This window comes from Callorhinus ursinus, unplaced genomic scaffold (genome assembly GCF_003265705.2).
Source record: "Callorhinus ursinus isolate GAN/ISIS: 27379988/994484 unplaced genomic scaffold, GSC_fseal_2.0 scaffold17, whole genome shotgun sequence".
Taxonomy (NCBI): Eukaryota; Metazoa; Chordata; class Mammalia; order Carnivora; family Otariidae; genus Callorhinus; species Callorhinus ursinus.
Window position 1 is genome coordinate 35,532,496 of NW_027397079.1, and position 16,856 is coordinate 35,549,351.

Genomic DNA, 16,856 nt, shown 5'->3' on the forward strand with positions numbered 1-16,856 from the left:
GATGAGGCTGACCTAGACCCACAGTTTAAGGACATTTTCACTATAATCTTTTACCAGTTATTATTGTTGTTGTTTTTCCATTCGAAGGGAGGGGAAAACAGTCAAGAGGAATATGGGTGTGTATATTTCTTGAAACCCAGAGGTTCAGATGAAAAAAAAAAACAGTCCATCAAAAATGTCCCTAGTACAAAAGTTGCCTAAACAAATAGCCTTCTTTTTTTGTTTTTGTTTTTGTTTTGTTTTTTTAAAACTGAACTTTGTAACAGGAGAAATTCTCTCACAAGGAGAGAGTGTTCCTGAGCCAAGTTTAGGCAGAGGAAAATTTTCCAGCATGTCAGGAACGAAGCTGACGTTCCATTAAGAAAAAAAAAATGTACTAAGGAAAAGAGTAAGGGGGAAAGGGGCACCAGAATTCAGACGGCGCTGTAAATTCCAGACAGGGCACCGTTGAGAGCCCCAGGGAAGTTCCCCTCCGAAGGGAGACTGCAGCCCATTTCTCCCTGGAGCTCCCAGCCCCAGTGGACATTTCCTGTTCTGCCTCTGGAAATTCAAGCCAAAAATTACAAAACATCCTTTTCCCTCTGACCAAGTGCTTGGTTCGGAGACCATCCCCTTCCCACGTCGGTGATCTCAGTGCCTGCCCTCCCCTTCCTTCCGCGGAACCCCTCCCTGAGCCGCGGCAAGCGCCGGCTTCCCAAGGAGGGATGATGGATCCGTGGTAGCAGGTGGTGCAAACGGCGGCGAGAAACGACTCTGTGGACCTCAGCCCAAGAGGTAGGCACGGAGGACTGGACATTCTTGCGATCGTTTGACATTTATTGCGCAAAAGGAGGACTTGTCCTTTAAGCCTTGGGCTGAGGGCGTTCTCTTGCCCACGGGTGTGTGTGGTGGGTAGGCGGACTGTCAGGCATAAGGTCAGACATTTCTTTTCCCTCTCTTTCCAAACTGAACTTTAACTCCTGGGCTCCTGGAAGCACACGTTTGGTTTGAGTTCTGGTATGGAAGGTGTTGTGGCAGAATTCTGAGAGTTCCCCGAATTCTGGGGTGGTTTTTTGTTTTTTGTTTTTGAGTCCCCGCAATGTCAAGGAGCTCTCGTGAATACATTCGGCGCTGGGGAGACTGACAAAGAAATGAGTGAAGTGCCAGGACCATGTGTCCTGCTGGCTCCCGGGGCTTTCTCCTTCCCTCCCCCTCCCACCCCTGGGCACACTCTGGAGTTGCCCCTCCAGGCGTGGGGGTGTGGCCCAAGCGCCCTGGAACGCCAGTGCTGGGCGATTCTGGGCAGAGCCCAGGTGCAGTTCGAGACCCAGGTGCCCGTGGCAGAGGTAACCCGTCCAGCCGGGAGGCTGCATGGGGCCCTTGGCTTTGTTAGGGACGCGCTCCCGTCAGTCAGTGGTTGGAAGGCTAGCCTTGGCACCACACGGGCTGACGTTGGACCGACACTGAAAACTCAGCATGGCTTCTGCACAAGGAGTACTCAAAAATTTATGAAGCAGTCCTAAATGAGGCATTTCAAATGTCCTTCATTTGAACTCCTATGGCTTTTACTTACCTGTACCACACACACAGCTCCTTAGCTACACGCATACTGCCTTGCGCTGTTCTCTTCACGGGCCAGATCAATGAGATGGTGAATTGAACAAACTCATCATAACCTATTAGTTGGCGATCCCAAGACAGCAAAGAACTCTTGTTGGGCACTGGCTGTGTGCCAGCCACCATTCTAAGGGCGGTAGGCGTCATTGCCGTCATCCTTATTTACAGATGAGGACGCTGATGCCGGAGAAACAACTGGTCCATGGCAGAGATGGGGCCTGCACTGAAGGTAGCCTCGGTCTTAAGTGCCGGCTGCCTTGCTCTGAAAACAGTCAGCAATGGTTCCAGCATTGCCTGGCTGGGTGGCTCTGGACGAGTTAAATGTCCTCGGCCTCAGTCTCCTCATCTGTAAAATGGGATAGTTATAACCCCACCCCACTGAGGTGTTGTGAGAGGTAAGTTAGTTTTAAAAGATTATTTTACTGAAGCAAGTGAACAAGGCGAGCAAGCTCTTCCCCGTCCCTTTAGTGTGTGGTATAAATGTAGAAGGATCTCGTGCAACTGAAAAGCCTGAAGGTTCTGTAGGAGCCAGCAAGAATGCCCTGTTGGGATTTGACCTTCGACGAGGGACGTCGGAGTTACCTTGCCAGCCAGTGCAGGACTGTAGCTGCCAGCTCACTGGACTCCAAGCTCCCTAAGGGCAGGGTTCATGTAGTATATGTATTTGTTTCTCTTAAAAAACGCTCCTCAAACTGTGGCCTGAGGACATCATTGCTGTTTAGAAGGGACACAGGGTCCTTTTGGGGGAGGAGTTCAACCAGGAGCCTGCGAGTGCTCCAGGAGCCTCCTCTTCCCACTCCCAACAAAGCAGCTCTTTACTGACTTATATGTTGGGGTGCCCAGTTGAAAGAAAGTTTTGAAAACAGTCTCAGAACTGCTAAGCTGGAAAGAGTAACGTGTCTGGGCTGAAAGTGAATGCTTCTGGAATGGAGTTGATTCACAGTGGGATTTCTAGCTCCTCTGTCTAAGCGCTCACTTGGCCCCCCTACTCCCTCCTACTTCGTGGTCACCTCCTGCCCCAGGACACCCAGTGGAGCTGTGTGCCAGCCAGGTGTGGGGATGAGCCCTTCCATCTCAGGCAGCCTGTCCTCACGTGCAGGGACAGGCAAGGGGCAGAGCCCCGGAGAGCCTGGCTTACAAGCTGGCCGCTCTCTGAGTCTTTTCTGAATGTGCCCTTCTCAACTCTGCTCACAGTTACGGACTGTGTGATCAGTAATCATAATAGCTGTTATTGATCTTCTGTAATGATAACAGCTTACTGATTGAGCCAGGCACTCTGCTGAGCACATTACAAGGATTAGCTCATGTAATCCCCACAAAGGCATGTTCCCCACTCTGCGGATAAGGCATCTAAAGGTAGAGACATGAATTGACTTGCTCAAGGGCACCCAGCCAGTTACTACTCATAGTGGGTTTGGAGCCCCATCCTCTGAGTCTGAGCCCCAGTGCCTCGAATATTTTTGCAGCCCTATTTGACAGAGATAAGAGGGATGTTGTGGTGAGTGTGTTTTGTTCATAGTTTTGGCAAAGGATGCCCCAGAGAAAAGGCTGGAAGGAACAGAGTGACAGGGTCAGGACAGAATGTTCCATGGAAGGAAGGGTGCTTCTGTGAAAGAGTGGAGTCAGGAGTTTTGTTCAAGCAGTATCCCCGATAAACTTCGCCTCTTCTCTCAGAGGTGGTATAGTTTAGTGGGAAAGAGCAGCTCTGTAGCCAGACCCCTTGGGTTCCAATCCCAGTTCTGCCACGTATTAGCTACGTCATCACAGGCAAATTATCCAAGTAGAGGGACGATAATGACAGTATCTTTGTCACAGAGATATTATTACAATAAAATGAGTTAGTCCACAGAAAGCAGTTAGAACTGTGTCTGGCACATAGTAAACACTCAGTGAATTATGTTTTTATGTGTAAAAGAGGTTGTTGGATAAACCTTAGGTAGTTCGGCGGCCGTCTGGAAATAAGTAACTGCTGTTCGAGGCTATAAAATGGACACTAGCAATTTCAGCTGTGAGCTCGGGGGAGAGGGTTGTTCCTGGACCCCAGCGAGAAAGGACCAGGGTCCCTGAGAGACAGCTTAGGGACCTATGAGAAAGAGCTGAGAGGTTCTCCCAGAGATTAAAGAGGTAGAACTGAAACAACTAGTCTTTAGGGTCGCTTTGTCAAATTGGACCCTTCAATGAAATGAGGTATAATCTATTTATCTTTGAAGTTATGGAAATTAGTCCCACCTCCGACCTATCTCAAAAACAAATTTGCTTGTTTTTTCAGTGAGTAAATGCCATTGGCTGAACCACTTGTATTTTTGGGAGGATGACTTCTGAGATATAAAATTTAAGAGCTAAATATAGCAGATAAAAAAACCAGTAAGGAGATCATGAATTACAAAAGAATTTTGTGGCTTTTTCAAAGAACAAATCTGTGAGTCTAGCTTAAGTCTAGATTAAATTTGCTATGATTCTGAAAGTTATGCACATCAGTTTGCCAGACTTTACTGGAAGTAAAAGTAGGCAAGAAATACATTAATAATTGACATTTATTGAGCACTTACTAGGAGCCAGGCCTTGTGCTAAGTGCTTCATATGCATTTTCTCATTTGTTTAATCCTCAAAACTGCATATCGAGTGAAAACTCTTATTATCCCCAGTTTACAAATGAGGAACCTGAGGTCTAGAGGAGGAAACAATATGCACAAACACACACAGCTGGTAAGAGCTAGGGTCGGCACTAACTCAGGACTGTCCGGTTTGCCTGTGGGTGCTTAAAGCTTACAGTATGGTTATAGTAGATCTAATCCTCCCTGACTTAGTCCATTTCTGTCTGTTTGAAATGTGCCATGTTTAGAAGAGGATCGAGGGAGCCGAACACCCACTGTCTGAGGTCTGAGTGCTCAGGCATTTTGGAGAACAGGGGGCAGATGATACAAAGGGTGCCTGATATGGGGGACGGGGGTGCGGGAGGGCCCAGTGCACCTGCATCTAAGCAAGCATATTGTCAGGCAGGGCCCGGTGTGGGTAGACCTGTGGAGTGGATTGCCATCTTAACCTGTCTCCAGGTTCTCCCAGAGTCCTGGTATCCAGGGATTCCTCCCTCCTCTTCTGCAATGATCTCTGTCGCTTTCGGACAAGACAGAGAAGGTCCCAGCTGCAGCCTCCCACTGAGCCCTGCTCTGCACCTAATACTGTCAGTACCCTGTACCTAAAATTAATCCTAGTTCTTGTCCGTCAGAATTCCTTTTGGCCAGTGCTTGACTGTTAGCAAACCACTGGGAAGTGATTAATAAATGAATTGATATGCAGGTTTGACTCTAGTGGGAGACTTAGATTTCGCGGTGGCAATGAACAGGGGAAGCATTTTGGAAGAGGGAGACCCCCCCAGGCACCCCCTAACCACATTCCACGGTTGTAATCTACCCCATCGCTGGAAAGGCAAGCTCCTTTCTGAGGGTCTGAGGTCCACAGTGCAAGCTTCCCTTGTGTGTGTGTGTGTGTTTTAATTCAATTAGCCAACATATAAGTACATCATGGGTTTCAGATGCAGTGTTCAATAATTTCTCAGTTGCGTGTAACACCCAGTGCTCATCATATCACGTGCCCTCCTTTATGCCCATCCCCCAGTTACCCCATCCCCCACCCACCTCCCCTCCAGCAGCCCTCAGTTTGTTTCCTAGAGTTAAGAGTCTCCCATGGTTTGTCTCCCTCTCTGATGACTTCCCATTCGGTTTTCCCTCCCTTCCCCTATGGTCCTCTGCCCTGTTTCTTATCTCTTGTTTTCTTGATAAGAGAAGCTGCTTATCTGAATTCTCAGAAAACATTTATAGCACCGACTCAACCGGGACCGCTGTGGGCAGTGGCGTGAAGTGGGTGATGCCATCCCTCAGTGCCCAGGGCCCTCTCTCTCTGTCCTTCCCGCCGCGCCCCCGCTTCCGCCCACCTTCTGTTTCTCACATGCGGACTCCTCTTCTTTCCTCATCTCCAATAGGACCTTGGGGCCCTTAACTCACTGAGCACCCTTAAAGCACACATTTCCCAAGTGGGGTTGTGTGTACAAAGAGATTCAAATTGTTTTGCTGAGAACAAGATGACAATGGAATTTAGGAATCAGCAGTTTGGGAAGGGTTTCTAAGGATTTAGGGCTAGAGGTCCTTGTCAGGCCCCCCACTGCCAAATCACATACTTATAAATGAGTGCTCATGTGGGGCCCGTCAGGAGTTATGGAGGGTCCTAGTTAATGATGACAGGTGGGGCTAGGGGCGGGGAGGAAATCTGTTGTTTATCCCAGGCCACCCAAGGTATATGGGGATGGGGGGGAGGGGCGGGTAGTTCACATCTTCTGGAGGCCTGGAGGGCTCATGAAGATATTCTCTTCCTTTGCCTCATCCTCCATTTTGAAAAAGAGGTTCCAAAGAGACAGGAGCAGACAGGAGAAGTTGAAAAGGCAGGCATAATACAGAACAAAATGTCTCAAGGCAGCAGGGGAAGGCTCAGTGTATGTTCATTGTTCAGTGTGGGGCTCTCCTGGACCCTTGGAACTTTCCATAGTTTGACTCTCTGGTTAATTATTACCATCTGTGTGGTTGCTGGCAGCCACCCCTCTGCTGGGCCTGCCAGTGGAGTTGCCCGGCCAGCCCGAGGGCCGAGGGCCGAGGGCCGCACCAGCTGCTGCCCAGCTGCTGAGGTCCCCCGGAGTTTTCTTGAGGAACGAGCAGACGTGCCCACTGACCAGCGTCCTGGCCGTTGGGTGAGTGGCTTGCTCCTCACATCACACCGTTGGCTGTTCAGGGCCCGGTCTGGTTTTCTAGGCCCCCGTTCCCTTTTCGAGCATGCCTGTGATATGTCCACGTTGTGAGGGAGCACAGCCTGCTCCTTTCCTTGGAGTAGCTCCACAACCAGCGTGCGCTGCACACCCTGCACGGGTGCAGAGGTACGTCATGGAAAAGAGAGGCCTGCTTATGTTTTCGTAAGTGCACAGCTGTCAGGACTCTAGACACAGGTCAGCCTCAGCCTGGGAAGGCATTTAGTCTGCTTCTCAAATCCCGAGCATTAGAGCTAAAAGGGATCTTAAAGACTTTCTAGTCTAATTCCTTCATTTTACAGATGAGGAGAAGGAAGCCTAGGGAAGTAGGGACTTGCCCAAGGCCACAGAGCTAGGATCCAGGGGGCCCTCTGTCTCACAAAGCCCATCTGTTATGTGGACGGTCTTGAGAAGGGATTGAAGTTAAATGGGTGCCAGATATTTCCATTTGCCCTTATAAATCCACTCTCCACTCTTCGCCACTCTTCTCTGTGTCCAGGAGGCTGACCTGGATGGCTCGCTTGCATTTGTGACCAGAGGCCACTAGCAGGAAATCAGAGCCACGGAAGAGAGTGATATGAGGTGCTTATTCTCCCTGCTCCTCTGCGGTGGGCCAACTGTGTCCCCTGACTGCAGGCCACAGCTCCTGTCAGACGGCCGCCTCTCTCCACACAGCTTTTATCTCCCTAACCCTTGAGGCCTGGGGTGGTGCTAGAGTCTCCCCCACCATTGAGCTCTGTGAAACGGACACTCTCTTGAGGTCTCTCAAACTCTACTCAGACCTTCGTCTACAGTCCCTTGATTAAACACTCAAATTGGAGAGGGTCCTGACTGATACATGTGGGTGGCTTTATTCATTACGGAAAGAAAAATCTATATGAAAGGAAGGTGAAATTTAGGAAGATGGTGTATGAGTTTCTTGTGGCTGCTACAACAAATGACCACATATTCAGTGGCTTCAAACAGCAGAAATGTATTCTTTCACTGGTCTGGAGACCAGAAGTCCCGAATCAGTGTCACTGGGCAGAAATCGAGGTCTCAACAGGGCCATGCTCCCCCAAAGGCCATAGGAGAGAATCTGCGCCTCGACTTCTTCAGCTTCTGGTGGCTGCCACTATTCCACGGCTTGTGGGCGCATCACTTCAGTATCTGCCTCCGTGGTGGTCGCATTGCCTGTTCCTCTTCTGTGTGTGAAATCTTCCTGTGTGTCCCTTTGATAAGGACTCTTGTGATTGCATTCAGGGTCCACCCAGATAATCCAAGATAATCTGTCTGTTTCAAGATCCTTAATTCCATTTGCCAATAAAATAACATTTTTCTAAATAAGGTCACATTTACAGGTTCCAGGGAGTGGGACCTGATATCTTTGGGGTCATTGTTCAGCTTACTACAGAGAGTGACAGAGGCACTGATGAATCCCTTCAGAACAATTTTATTTTAAGATTTTATTTATTTATTTATTTATTTATTTATTTATTTGAGAGAGAGAGTGAGCAAGCAAGAGAGAGAGAACAAGCAGGGGGGAGGGGCAGAGGGAGAAGCAGACTCCCCACTGAGCAGGGAGCCTGACATGGGGCTCGATCCCAGGACCCTGGGATTATGACCTGAGCTGAAGTCAGATGCTTAACCGACTGAGCCATCCAGGAGCCCCTAGTTTTGCATTTCACATTTAGGTCCGTGATCCATTTTGAATTAATTCTGTGAAGGGTATAAGGTCCAGTTATTCCAGCACCATATGTGGAAAACACTATCTTTTTTGTTTGTTTGTTTGTTTTGTGTGTTTTTGGTTTTTTTTAGATTTTAACTATTTTATTGGGTTAACGTATTTTATTTTTTAATTTTTTATTAACATATAATGTATTATTTGTTTCAGGGGTATAGGTCTGTGATTCATCAGTCTTACACAATTCACAGTGTTCACCATAGTACATACCCTCCCCAGTGTCCATCACCCAGCCACCCCATCCTTCCCACCCCCTCCACTCCAGCAACCCTCAGTTTGTTTCCTAAGATTTAGAGTCTCTTAATGGCTTGTCTCCCTCTCTGGTTTCATCTTGTTTCATTTTTCCCTCCTTTCCCCTATGATCCTCTGTCTTGTTTCTCAAAATCCTCGTATCAGTAAGATTATGTGATACTTATCTTTATCTGATTGACTTACTTTGCTTAGCATAACACCCTCTAGTTCCATCCATGTCATTGCAAATGGCAAGATTTCATTTTTTGATGGCTGCATAATATTCCATTTTATGTATATACCACATCTTCTTTATCCATTCATCTGTTGATGGACATCTTGGCTCTTTCCATAGTTTGGCTATTGTGGACATTGCTGCTACAAACATTGGGGTGCACATGCCCCTCTGGATCACTACATTTGTATCTTTGGGGTAAACACCCAGTAGAGCAATTGCTGGGTCATAGGGTAGCTCTATTTTCAACTTTTTGAGGAACCTCCATACTGTTTTCCAGAGTGGCTGCACCAGCTTGCATTCCCACCAACACTGTAGGAGGGTTCCCCTTTCTCTGCATCCTCGCCAACATCTGTCATTTCCTGACTTGTTAATTTTAGTCATCATGACTGGTGTGAGGTCGTATCTCATTGTGGTTTTGATTTGTATTTCCCTGATGGTTAGTGATGTTGAGCACTTTTTCATGTGTCTGTTGGCCATTTGGATGTCTTCTTTGCAGAAATGTCTGTTCATGTCTTCTGCCCATTTCTTGATTGGATTAGTTGTTCTTTGGGTGTTGAGTTTGATAAGTTCTTTATAGATTTGGATACTAGCCCTTTATCTGATATGTCATTTGCAAATATCTTCTCCCATTCTGTCGGTTGTCTTTTGGTTTTGTTGACTTTGCTGTGCAAAAGATTTTTATCTTGATGAAGTCCCAATAGTTCATTTTTGCCCTTGCTTCCCTTGCCTTTGACGATGTTTCTAGGAAGAAGTTGCTGCGGCTGAGGTCGAAGAGGTTGCTGCCTGTGTCCTCCTCAAGGATTTTGATGGATTCCTGTCTCACATTGAGGTCTTTCATCCATTTTGAGTGTATTTTTGTGTGTGGTGTAAGGAAATGGTCCAGTTTCATTCTTCTGCAAGTGGCTGTCCAATTTTCCCAACACCATTTGTTGAAGAGACTGTCTTTTCCATTGGACATTCTTTCCTGCTTTGTCGAAGATTAGTTGACCCATAATGTTGAGGGTCCATTTCTGGGCTCTCTATTCTGTTCCACTGATTTATGTATCTGTTTTTGTGCCAGTACCACACTGTCTTGATGATTACAGCTTTGTAATAGAGCTTGAAGTCTGGAATTGTGATGCCACCAGCTCTGCTTTTCTTTTTCAACTTTCCTCTGGCTATTCGAGGTCTTTTCTGGTTCCATACAAATTTTAGGATTATTTGTTCCATTTCTTTGAAAACGTTGATGGTATTTTGATAGGGATTGCATTAAATGTGTAGATTGCTCTACATAGCAAAGACATTTTCACAATATTTGTTCTTCCAATGCATGAGCGTGGAACATTTTTCCATTTCTTTGTGTCTTCCTCAATTTCTTTCATGCGTATTCTATAGTTTTCTGAGTACAGATCCTTTGCCTCTTTGGTTAGATTTATTCCTAGGTATCTTATGGTTTTGGGTGCAGGTGTAAATGGGATCGACTCCTTAATTTCTCTTTCTTCTGTCTTGTTGTTGGTGTATAGGAATGCCACTGATTTCTGTGCATTGATTTTATATCCTGCCACTTTACTGAATTCCTGTATGAGTTCTAGCAGTTTTGGGGTGGAGTCTTTTGGGTTTTCCACATAAAGTATCATATCATTTGCAAAGAGTGAGAGTTTGACTTCTTCTTTGCCAATTCAGATGTCTTGTATTTCTTTTTGTTGGAAAAGACTATCTTTGCTCCATTGTCTTGCCTTTGCTCCTTTGACTGAATGTATATGGGTCTATTTGTAGGTGGGTCCATTTCTGTGCTCTCTGTTCTGTTCCATTGATTTATTTGTCCATTCTTTCACCAGTACCACACTGTCTTGAGTACTGTAGCTTTATAGTAAGTCTTGAAGTTGGGTAGTGTCAGTCCTACAATTTAGTTCCTGTCCTTCAAAATTGTGTTGGCCATTCTGGGTCTTTTGCCTCTCCATTTAAACTTTAGAATCAATTTCTCAATACCCAAATTATTTCCATGGTGGTTCTGCTTATGAATCTCTGTTCTGGTAAGCAATGACTTTCCGTACTCACCTGTTGGTCTCTCCAATCTTGGGTGGAGTGGTTTGTCCGATGTCCTTCCCTCTCCTATGGATCCAAGAAGAGTTGTTGATTTTTCAGTCTGTTCAGCTTTTTACTTGCTGTTAGGACAGAGTAGTAACTTTCAAGCTCTTTATATGCAGTACCAGAAACCTCCAGAAAAAATCTGATGGCACGCATTTATTGATACCTCTATGTTTGACAAAAGCATTGCTCAATCATTGGGAGACACATATTGCTGAAGATGCCTTTCAGCCCCTAGACTCTAATTCCCTTATCTTTGGGCCTGGCTGCTGGATATCACTGTGACATTCCCGTTCTGAAGCCGGTTGTGTCGTCACCAGACAAAACTTTGTGGGAAACAAAATGGTGGCAGATGTGATGGGGACACGCAAGTTGTGGAAAGGCTCAGCCTAGGGACATTTAGTATGTGGAAGTCACTTGACTCAAGGAGTTAAAACCTAGAGCACAAAAACTGAAAGAATTTACCTACCTCCATCACCTTCTTTCACAGATGAGGAAAATGAGACCTGGAGAGAATTTCCCTACCCACAGCTGGTGAACGACAGATCCAGGACTAAACTAGAGGTCATAGGACTCAGTCTAAGGACTTCTCCACTATGCCACCCTCTCACCTTCTTCTCACACCTTCCTCACCAACTGCCCTCCTTCTGGGCAATCTTTGAGTATTCTTTGTAGGATTTCTACCCTGAGTCATTTGCTCAAAGTTGGTTGGCAGCAGGAATGAACTAAATATTGAGTCTGTTACGACACAGAATAAGAAAACAACGCTGAGAATTGTGGCTGAGATCAGTGCTATTCAGAGAGGCAGTCACAACAAGATGAAGAGCTGGTGTCAGACTAGAAACCAACACACAGCTTCCTTCATTGAGAAGGTCTTGCTGTGAAAAACAAACCAGCTGAACTAAACAGTGTCCTTAGTGATGTGGGTGGTTTACAGTCTGCTACAAGCTCCTTATCTCATCACAGATCAGTGTGATGACCACTGGCAGAGGACAGCAGTAAAAGCATGGCTTCACTGCTCCTTAAGCAAACCTATCCCCCAAATAGGTCATGTTGATGGACAAAGACATCAGAGAAGGCAACAGTTCTTTTGTCCAGAATGTATTTCATCGGTAGAGTCCAGATCTGGGGCCATTTTTAAGGGGGATAATGACATTCCAGAAATTATCCAACAATGCCTGACTTACAGAGCATAAATTTTGTGCGGATACAAGAGAAGCTGTTTTAAAAGTGCTTACTTACCACAGCGCACAGTATATGATAAAGCACTAAATAAATAAATAAATAATTTTATTACTACTGTTATCATCATCCGGTACCAGGGACCTATGTTAAGTGAGAAACATGTGAAGAATCTAGAGGTTTCCAACTCGAAGTAAAGAAAACTTGGAGGGATGCAAGTCCATATGTTCAAAGAACTATCATGTCGAAGAAAGCAGACCAATTTTTTAATTGGTTCATTCAACTAATAAATCTCTTTGAGTGTTCTCTGTATTTCCAGACTGTTTTCTAGGTACTTGCAAAGATTGCTGTGGGCAAGGATAATGAGATTCTGGGCCTCATGTGTGGGGGTGGTTATAAGATGATACATAAAAATAAAAATAATTTCAGAAGAAACCAAGACAAGATAAGACAATAGGGTTGGGGATTAGGAGATGCCTCTTCAGACTGAGTAGTTGGAAGCACCCTCACTGAGGTGGTGATGTTTGAGTTGAGTCCTGAATGACAATAAAGGCAGCCACATGAAGATCTAGGGTAGGAGGGATCCAGGCAGAGGATCATCAAACAACACTCAAGGTGGTAAAGACTCTTGGCAGGCAGATGTTAGCTAAATATAAGAAAGTTAGTTTTAACAATATAAGGGAGCATTTAAAAAGAACCTTTTCATTTTACAACAGTTTTAGATTTACAGAAAAATTATGAAGATAGTATAGAGTGTTCCAATATAACCCACATACAGAATCCCCTGTAATTAACATTTAATATTTGTGTGGTACATATATCACAATTAATGAACCAGTATTGATACATTATTATTAACTAAAGTCCATACTTTATTTAATTTCTTTAGTTTTTACCAAATGTCCTCTTTCTGTTCCAGATCATCCTGGGGGCCTTATTGCATTTAGTAGTTATAACTCCTCTGGTTACTTTTAGTTTGACAGTCTCTCAGATTTCCTTGTTTTTGACAACCCGGAAAGTTTTGAGGACCGTTGATCCCATATTTTGTAAAATGTCTCAATTGGAATTTGTTTTATGTTGTTCTCACAATTATACTGTGGTTATGGGTTCTTAGAAGGAAGACCACAGAAGTAAAGTACTGTTTCCTTGCATCATATCAAGGATACATACTGTCTGGGATGCCTGGGTGGCTCAGTCGGTTAAGCGTCTGCCTTCAGCTCAGGTCATAATCCCAGGGTCCTGGGATCGAGTCCTGCATCAGCTCCTTGCTCAGCGGGAAGCCTGCTTCTCCCTCTGCCTGCTGCTCCCCTTGCTTGTGTGCTCACTCTCTCTCTCTGGCAAATAAATAAATAAATAAAATCTTTAAAAAAAAAAGGATACATACTGTCAACATGACTTATCACTACTGGTGTTTACCTTGATCACATGGCTGAAGCAGTGTTTGTCGGATTTCTCCACTGTAAAGTGACTCTTTGTTCCTCTTTCTATATGGTACTCTTTGGAAGGAAGCCACTATGCGCCACCCATGCTTAAGGAGTGAAGAGTTAAGCATTGCCTCATTGAGACTGGAGTATCTACACAAGTTATTTGGAATTTTTGTTCATGGAACATTTGTCTCTTCATTTATTTATTTGTTAAATCGTTTACTTATATTGTAGAAACTTATGTGTAATTATTTCATACTTCAGGTTATAATCCAACACTAATTTGTTAATTTCATTTCTCAACTTGTTCCAACTTTGGCCATTGGGAACTCTTTCAGTTGGCTTCTGTGTCCCTATGTTACACTTCTATCAATGTGGGTTTTGGTGTTGTGTTTCTTTCTTGAGCACTTTTTTACTTTCTGGCACTATATGAAGCTCCAGGATCACCTTGTATATTTCTTGCTCTAGTCCTAGAATCACCCATTTCTCCAAGTAGTCCTGGTTCCTTTTATTGGAGAAAGGAATTGAAAACCAAACTCTGGGTGCTATATATGCTTGTTGCTACTGAGGGGCTGTTGATTTTATGCCCTCTCAGCTGATAGTGCAAGATATATGTGTGTATACTAACCTGGGTATATACACACATTTATAAATATTTCTATATGTAACCATCTGAATCTATATGGAACAAAACATGGATTCATATTGATGTCTCCAACTCTGATTTATTATCACATGGCTCTTTCTAGACCTCCCTTTGCTTACCTATAACTTCTCACTTCAGCCAAGAAAGCTGGCTCCCACCATCTGCCATCAATTTACTTCATTGTTCAATTGCAATATACATGTATAGTGTTCTTAGCATTGTGATCGTGTGCTCCTGTGGGAAACAACTTTATCAGCCAGAATACAGTGCTTATGTGTAGTTTATTGGCCATTAGTCTTACAGACTCCACTCGTCTCCAGAGTTACTTAGGTCAGCACCTCCCCCTCAACCCCTTCAAGTACAGGTGTTTCGTATATTTGTCATACAGTTAGATTGTTTTGTTAGTCTGCATTCAATCCTGGAATCCCCTCACCTCCTAAGTGATTCTTTAATGCATATACATTAAGGTTCACTTTTTGTGCTGTAAGATTCTATGGGTTTTGACAAACGTGTAGTGTCATGTTTCCACCATTACGGTATCATAAAGAATAGCTTATGCTCAGGGCACCTGGCTGACTCAGTCAGTAGAGCATGAAACTCTTAGTTTCAGGGTCATGAGTTTAAGCCCCACATTGGGGGTACAGTTTACTTAATTAAAAAAAATATATGTATATAAAGGAATAGCTCATGCTCTAAAAAAATCCCCTGTGCTTCATGTATTAAGGCTTATTGAGGTGTAACACTTGGACAGGAGAGAAAGCAAGATTGGGCAGGAGAGCCTTCAGACTGTAGTTCTGACTAAGTCTCAGCAAGGCCAGTGAAGAGCTCCAAAGCAAACATTATCCACTAAGAGGAGTGCCATGTTGGGCAGAAATGGTCAGGTCTTTATGCCACCACTTTGCTCAGCCTTTGGCTGGGGACTCCCAGAGAAGATTGAAAAGCTGAGGTGGACCCTGAAGGCACTAACAGCTGGAGGTTATCAGTTAACCACATTCCTTGAAGCTGGGCTGCTAAGTCCTTTCTTGGAAAGGGATCTGAGTGCTGCAATTCTTCGCCTGCCAAAAATATCTCTGAATATTGCAAGCAGAGGTTGGCTGACCATTGGTCACAATTCTCAATCAGAGGAATTCCGAATCAGGCGGGATTTGGAATCAGATGATCCCATTGGCCCCTTTTAGCTCTTTGGCCCTATGACTGTCCTTCAGTATGCTTTGACCAGGCAATCCAGGTATTGTTTCTCACATTCATTCCACTTTGCTCAAGCCTCTGTTTCCCTTCTTGCAATGACCGTCTCATGCCCTGTTCAGTCCTTGCGGTAGGATCAGTCCCTTCCTCCCAGGGACTATTCATGGAGGGGCAGAGGAGCCAAATGATGGAGTCTATAGCTTCCACTTATGCCGCCCATACCTTTTGGATCCCAGATGCTCAAGAAAATGGTTATAGTATCAATAGCCATGTGGATCATGGAGTTGAATACAGATAAAAAATAACTTGTGAGCCCAGGCAAGAAAGTTGAAAAATTCAAAACTAAGGCTACCCAAAGCAAATCCTGATCTGATACCACCCCCCACCCCCACTCCCGGAGCACGGAAAAAGTAAATAGGAGCATTCCCTGCTGATCAGTGCACACACTACATCTGGTAAGGTGTCATATTTTTATTTTCTTCCATCCTAACTCCCATGGGTAGCCCTGGATTTTCACCTGCAGGTTCGGAATCATTGCAGTGCAATTCTGGCGTTTCTCTGTTGGAATATGGAAGACTTTGAGACTGCTTGAGGCAAGAGTGGCTCTGAGGTTCGGTTCTGCCTGCTCTTAATCTTCTTTGTATTTATCTTGCTTATGGTGAAAAGCCCGTTTTAGTCTTGTAACTTGGCAGCTCTGGCTGGCTCACAAATGTCCTAAGATAAATAATTAAGGTCCCGACTTTCCCTCTAAGGACACTCTTATCCTCTAAGCCAAAAAACATTTTATATTTACTTTGTCTGTCTTTAGAGATTTCCTTTGAATGTTTGCATCTTCTTTGCAACATTCTTGGGCTCCATACAGCCTGCTGGTTTGCCCAGCCAGAAAACGGTAGTTTTTTTTTTTTTTTTTGTATTTATGCTGCTATTTTGATTCAATGAACAATCATACTGATTTTTTAATTCCAAATTTAATGCTCACAAGTTTAAGCACTTCCTTGAACCCAGGCCTTCAGGACTCTTGCCAACTTTCTGTTTTTTCTACCCGCTTTTTCATTTCTTGGTGCAATGACTAACGTTGGAGCCTGCTGGGTCAGAGAGTAGAAATACAGTATACTCTCCCTATTCTCCAACCTTCAGCACCAGGCAGTGGGTTGGAATCCATGTTTAAGCACCCAAAGGTTGGGGCACCTGGCTGGTTCTGTCGGTAGAGCATGCAACTCTTGACCTCAGGGTTGTGAGCTTGAGCCCCATGTTAGATGTAGAGATGACTTAAAAATAAATACCCAAAGGTTGCTCCAGGTCTCTACCCCTGAGTTAGATGAGACCCAAAAAAGTACCAAGAGTTAATGTTCCAAGAAGACACTTGAGGTTACTGAGGATGTTTGAATTATAGGCAGGCAGGTTCTATCTCTGAAGACAAGGCCAGGGCACAAAAAATATCCTGCTTTAAAAACAAAATCAATAGAAATCAATCAATCAGGGCGCCTGGGTGGCTCAGTTGGTTAAGCGACTGCCTTCAGCTCAGGTCATGATCCTGGAGTCCCGGGATCGAGTCCCGCATCTCCCTCTGACTCTCTTCCCTCTCGTGCTCTCTATCTCTCATTCTCTCTCTCTCAAATAAATAAATAAAATCTTTTTTTTAAAAAAAGAAAGAAATCAATCAATCAATAGAAAGCACACAAAGGGTATAGTCCTGGAACCATTATGTAGGAATAGAAATGACAAGTAAATGAAATAAAAAACAAAAGAAATTTTGTTGTTGTTGTTTTAAA

The 16,856-nt window shown here is 44.6% G+C and overlaps 1 protein-coding gene across 2 annotated transcripts in view; it reads left to right on the forward strand.

Annotated features, from left to right (window-relative positions):
- The first annotated feature begins 587 nt into the window (after positions 1 to 587).
- Positions 588 to 16,856, forward strand: part of TACC1 (transforming acidic coiled-coil containing protein 1) — a 115,530-nt gene continuing 99,261 nt past the window's right edge. For both annotated transcript variants that reach the window (XM_073902483.1, XM_073902481.1), the window contains exon 1: positions 588 to 774. The gene's annotated coding sequence lies outside the window, so the exon portion shown is untranslated. The remainder of the gene's footprint in view (positions 775 to 16,856) is intronic.